This window comes from Oryzias melastigma, linkage group LG9, assembly GCF_002922805.2.
Source record: "Oryzias melastigma strain HK-1 linkage group LG9, ASM292280v2, whole genome shotgun sequence".
Lineage (NCBI taxonomy): Eukaryota > Metazoa > Chordata > Actinopteri > Beloniformes > Adrianichthyidae > Oryzias > Oryzias melastigma.
In genome coordinates, this window is record NC_050520.1 from 13878408 (window position 1) to 13885043 (window position 6636).

Sequence of the window (6636 nt, forward strand, 5' to 3'; positions counted from 1 at the left end):
AAAGATGATTGTTGCATCCTTCTCTCCTGGAGATCTTGGCGATTATCTCATTGTTCGTTACGTGCCTTTTCTTGACAGAAATCTTCCATGAGTTGTAGCAGTGGGGATAGCTTAGCCACAAGCTCCAAAAGCGCTGCTAGCTTAGCATAATTCAGGTCGGCTAACGCTGTTTTGAGCTCTGCCAAATCAGCTTCAAAATTGTTTTCGGTGCCATGTTCAACTCTCCTCGTTGCGGTAGTTGTTGCTAGGCAACTTTAAAAGACTTTAGAAGCCGAAGAGTTGAGGAGAGCTGGAGACACCGTCTGCTCGTCGTGACCCGGAATCGGAAAAAATATACTTTGAGAATCATTTAGCTACAACTACCATTCACTTATTTTATTACATTATGTCCTAATTATCTAACGATGAAATAAAGATGAATGAATGAATTAAATGATTTATTTCAAGCAATCAGGCAATAATACATAAAATAGACTCATATTACATGATCAATCACAAGTACATCGCTTGAAAGAGGAGAAGAAGCGAACTTATATAATCCCACCTCAGTTAGATCAATCAGCTCAGGACATCCGGTTTAGGATTTAGCATCAAATATTTATACCCGACAATCATAGATTCAGGTCATTAAGGACCATAAAGATCAGTGATGTAATTACATTTCAAACAGTCACAGTATATTTTTTATTAGACCTGTCTTAGATTCATATCAAATAAAAGTAATTTATATTAATCAGTACCAAATAATACCAAAAAACAAATAAGGCATTTGTCTAAAATAATAAATTAAAATGTTAATTTAAAAACAAAATTGTAATTCCAAACAGAGAACTGAATTAAGACAGAATCAATATTCTGTCAGATTGGAGCTGAACCAAAGAAAAAGATTGTATCCTCATGGCCTGAAAACATCTGTTGTGCTTTCAGTCAGATTACCCGTCAACAGTTGTGGATTTTACCACTGATCACTGAGGTTTAAGGCTTCAGTTTTTTGTCACAATTCAAGGTTTAAAACCAAACTACACCATTATGATTACACCACTGAACCACACACACATTTCAAACTAGAACATTTTACAGCAGAGATGAAAGGTTCTTGTTTAGCCTGAGAATTTGCTCTGAATCCACTTGTCTCCTTTCCAAGCTAACAGCCTGCTGATGTGGGAGTGTGCATGTTTTCTGCTGATCTATAAATAATGTGTGCGGCTCAATAGCGAGGAGGAAAGCCTTCATTAGCTGTACTGCATCTTAAACGAAGCCTGTTGACAGCAGCTGTAATTAGCCACAGCTCTTTGTGTTGCCTTTGTCGAGCGCGCTGTCGAGACGCTCCTTCATCTCCGCCGCAGCTGTCGTGTTCGTCATTACACCTGGCAGCCAGCACTGTGTAAAACCTCCAGTGTGAAATTGTTTTAAGTGTAAGGGTGTTTGAGTGAGAAAGACAGCATCGGAACAAGCAATCACACTCTATAATGATCTGCAGGCTTTTGATGAAGACTGGAAGAGGAGAAATCTGAGCAGCCAAGTGAACAGTTGTTACCAACACCGGTTCATTAGAAATGGGTTAAATTTTGAAGATTAAGATCACATAGCTACTTTATTTTTGTTGTTGTTGGTTCCTTGGTTCTTTGGGACTTGGACTAGAGACTCAAACTTGACTCACATAGGCAGAGACTTCATTCTATACTTGACTTCAATGACTCACTACTATAAAAATTGTGCTTTTAACATGTTCTTGTAGCCATTTTCTAATGATGGAGGACATAGATAAAGAACATTTAAGCTCCATTTCTGAGTATTTTTTTATTCAAATTGTTGTGAATCAGAAACAGATGAAAAAATGCTGTTTGAAAAAACTTTAAATCTGTACTCAGCAGCTCCCTGCCCCTCTATATCCTGATGCATCTACTCACAGACAAATAGATCCATGAACGTCTTTGCTTTCTTCATCTAAGCTGGAATCTGGATCAAAACTGTACGACTGGATAGCTCTGAACTTTGTTCGCCATTTTTGTTGTACCACTAAGGTTGGAGCTGTGAGGGGCTGTAAGCAAGTGAGAGAGAGTGTAAACAAAAGGATGATGGGAAGTCAGAGTAGGCTTACTTCACTTCAACGGTCCCGGCTTCAACACAGAGGCAAGTTTCTAAGGAACTCCTGCTGCTCTGCAGAAACCATGTTGTAGAAAACGAAAAAAAAAAAAGATAGAATAATAGAAAACAACACAGGATTTTTGATTTGGGGTAAGCACAACATCATAATAAGAAGTCCACTGGGGATATTTTGACAACAGATCAAAAGATGATTGGAGTGGGACTTTGAGACTTGACTTGGCTTGCCCTACACCCTTGCCCCAAACTCCCCACCCACACCCCCCATATTTGAGTCAATATTAATATAATTGACAAAGACTATGAAATCATCAATACAAATTTCTCTGAAGGAGCCATACCATTTTCTCAAGTCTTTCAGAGTGAACAATATTCAAATATAGGATCAAATATGACTTTTGGAACACTAAAAAATGAATTATTTGTTATTTTCTTGAGTTTTTTTCTACAAGGAAGTAAAACGACTCAATTACTGAAGCTCCGCCTGCTGCTGGGTATGGATGTCGCCCATTTCATGAGGTCATCCCAGAGAGGGGGTCTTAAACTCGCGGCCCGCGGGCCATCTGGGGAGCAAAAAGTGAAAGTGGTGGAAATCCCCCAAATTTTGCTCCATATTGTGATCACGTTTGGCACTTCAGTGCTTTGAAGCAGGCGCCACCCACAAGCAGCTCTCAACTCAGTCCCTGATTGGTCACAGCTCTGCGCTACTGCGGCTATGCGTGGAATGGGCGTAGAGCTACACCGGCTGTGTCGGCGCGCATTCCAGTCCATGCAAACGCGAGTAGAAGTCCGATATTCTGCTACCCGCGTTTGAATAGAACCCCGATGGAAAGCAGCCCCCGAATGCGCACTGATTCAACCGGAACGAGCACCCCACACCTCCAATGAATGGAAGACACAAAGTTTAGATTTTTATATTGTTAGGAGTTCTACAAAAATCCACAAAAATTGAAATCCTTCAAAGATTTTCTCGGCTTCTCTCTCACTCTGAAGGAGGATCTGTTAATACTGACATTTGAAACTGAATAAAAATAATTAGTTTTCTCTAGTCAGTCAATATGTGGTTTCTTCAGTTGTCTGTATCTGTTGTATGGTCTTTATTATTTTATTATTTTTTATCATTGTTTTGTTTGTTTTTTTATTCATTTTTTAATATATTTATCTATGTTATTCAATATTTTGTGTTAAAAATAAAGATATGGAATGTTTTATCAGTGCTTTACTTGTGGAAATCCCGATGCGGTCCAGCCTCACCCAGACTCTGCCTCCGGCGGCCACCGGCTAAAATGTCCTAGAGCCCTTAGCAGCATGTCTGCATTTCTCCCACAAAAATAATCAAAATTTCTTCAAAGATGGATGCACATACCATATATCTGCGTTTAGTAAGCCCTGCCATCAATACACTGGTTCACAACACAAATACATGCAGTTTCTGCACGACTGGGTGGGTGTCTTAAAGAAACCTCGCGGCTAAGGCAAAGAACTCCTGTTTGAGCTGGAATTGATTGACGACAGGACACAACTGGAAGATATACGGTATTCTGCATCTAAAATGAAAGTTTTTTGCTGATCACCATAGCTCTGTGGAGAAATTGAGTGGTGTTGAACTGGGGGCGGAGCTGGCAGAGCAGACTCTTCCTGGAGGGGCGGTCTCACTCTGTGACATCAGATCAAGGAGGACCCGCTCATTTTCATGGGTATGGGAGGGGCTGCTGTTGAGAGCGCAGGTTTTTAGAGGATTACTCAGACATGCATAAACGGATGAAAATACCGCTTTGGGGTTCTTTATAAAGAAGAATGAGCAGTAAAATACACTTAGAATCTCAAATAGTTGTGTTTTTTCATGGTATGGCCCCTTTAACCATTGGCATCTCAGCTAAAGCAATTGTCGTTTTAAAGGGTCTATATGCTGTATCATGCAAAATCAACTTTTTTGAGCTTTTTTGACTGTAATAAACTTAATAGTGTTATTTCCTCACAAAAAAACATATTTTGCTCCATTCCCTCACATTCATAAGTATGAAAGTGGAGGAACAGCTCTTCCAGGAAGAGTCTGCACTGCCAGTTAGTGGTGATCAGAAAACGCTTTCATTTTAGCATCAGCACTGAGAAGAAGTAGCATGACAAGAAATGCAACAGTACAACAGAATTTACCAGTCAGAAACTTTCTGTGGACGTCTCCAGTGTTGCTGTGGTACCTCGTGAACTAAAAATTCCAGATCGGACTCTGTGTCAAGATTGCAGAAACAATGCTGAGGCCGACTCTAGGATGATGTTTTGAATTAGGCCGCACCCACAAAGAGCAAAAGGCAGAGCCTCAGAGATCGAGAAGTCTGTTAGGTTTAAACAACCTGAAACATTTCTCTGAAAGGAAGACAAGAGAGGGGTCAGTTCTTAATCAGATTTTACTTGCACAAGGAGAACAGACAGAGAATGTTCAAACCACCCGCTCTGAAGATCTTGGTCCAGGCTTTCCATTTTTATAACCTATCAGGTCTTAGTTATATTTACATTTGCTCCTCTAAAGGTGTGGAAGGAACACAGCCTCAAACTGGTTCTACTATCATTAATGTCATAGTTCAATGCAATAGGTCAGCGTCAGCATCTTTGAGTATCTGTAATGTGTCAGCCTCCAGGCAGCCTTCAGCTTAGGATGACTGCAACCTTCCAGATACCAGCTGAGCACGACCTCAAAAGAGAAAAGAGGTTAAAATCATACAAAGCAAATATGAGATAAATGTATGTACAACCCTATCAGCGTCTTACTCCAGGTAGAAAAAGAAGCTTGCAAAAATAACTCATATTTCATACATTTTATTTTCTTTAGCTGCGCCAAAGGTAATCGGTGTAATAGGTGTCCCTTTGCTTCCCCATCTGTCCTGGATACCTGTGCATTTTACCTTTCAGCTGTTACTTTACGTTACTATCTCTACACATTACTTAATAGCAGTAATCTAGCATCTTAAAGCTGCATGACCTCAACATAAAAGAATTATGCATGACGGTTGCTCAGCAACCAGCTGAGCTGTGTTTGAAGTCTCACCACTTCACCTAAACACAAGCGACTGCTGAGATCCTGATTTGAGCATGTCAGCAGATTAACAGTGAAAATCAGCTCGGCTTATTAGCACTTCACTCAGCAGATTTTTGACGTAAGCAGGAACAGACATCCTGAACCGCTCCATCATCTGACTGTACTCACAAAATGTTACACCTGACCAGTGAAGTCTCTCTGCTGGTTTGGGACCAGATTTAAAGAATGGTTACAGTGACACCTAGAGGCTAAGATGCATAGCTGCATGTTTTTTAAAACCTCTCATAAATGTTTTGTAGTTAAGATGAAAGACTTTTCATTGTTCCTGACAGTTTTGAGGATTGAAGATGTTTTATTTGGCTTTGCTTTTAGTGTGTATTCTTCATAGACAAAGAACTATAAGACACTTATTGAAACACCCAAACTTGTGTTTTCCTGTAGATGTGACATTTGGTGACGATTGAGCTGAAGCTGTTTAAATACAGAAAGGCAGTAGGTTTATGAAACCAGAAAAATTCCAGCAGTTTGAAAAATCAGAATAGTTTTACAGTTTGATCATTTTAGCAGTGATTTGAACAGTCTGTGCATTAAATGTGGAGATGAGTTTTAAAAATAAAGTTATTTTGCAAACTTGTTTTAATGGAAAAAGATACATCTTTCGGTGTTTCGAGATGCTTTGCACTCATCAGTCATCTGTCAAGTGCAAAAAGGCTGCTTACACTTTTTATACATACATGGTAAAAATAGAAACATTGTAGAAATGTTCATTTAAAATTAGAATATTGCAACAAGCTCCAGGATGTCTTCACTCCAGACTCCTGTTTCAAAGGAGTCACATCACTGTTTTTCTGGACCATTATCATTATATAAAATAAAAAAAATCAACAGAAAATAAAAAACAGCTCTGATAAATGCATAACTGAAAAAAATACTATACTTTTTTTTAACTCCCTGTTGCACAGCCTGTAACAAGACTGTTTTCACCTCTTCTTATTCACTCCCAGCAGAAGATTACAGTCACATTACAGAGCAGAACCAAAATGGATAATGATGACAAACATTAGTCCTGCTGGATGAGATGGAGACAGAAAAGTTATTCTTGAAAGAAACGACTGATATGATCGACACCAAGGGTTTGATATTAAAGATTAGTTGGGTAAACAGCACTAATGCAGAGGCTCATTTAAGCCTTTCAGTGGATAGATGGTTCTGAACGGTGACTGACAGAGAAAGGAATATGAGACAAAAGTAATACTCTTAAAACACTTCTATTGATGTGATGACGTGATCCTTTAGACTCACGTCTACACACTTAAATACACATATCTACAGACTTATACACACACATCCACCCACCCCTACATATACACACTTAAATATACACATCTACAAACTTATATACACACATCTACACACTTATATACACACATCTACACACTTATATACACACATCTACACACTTAAATACACATATCTACACACTTATATACACACAT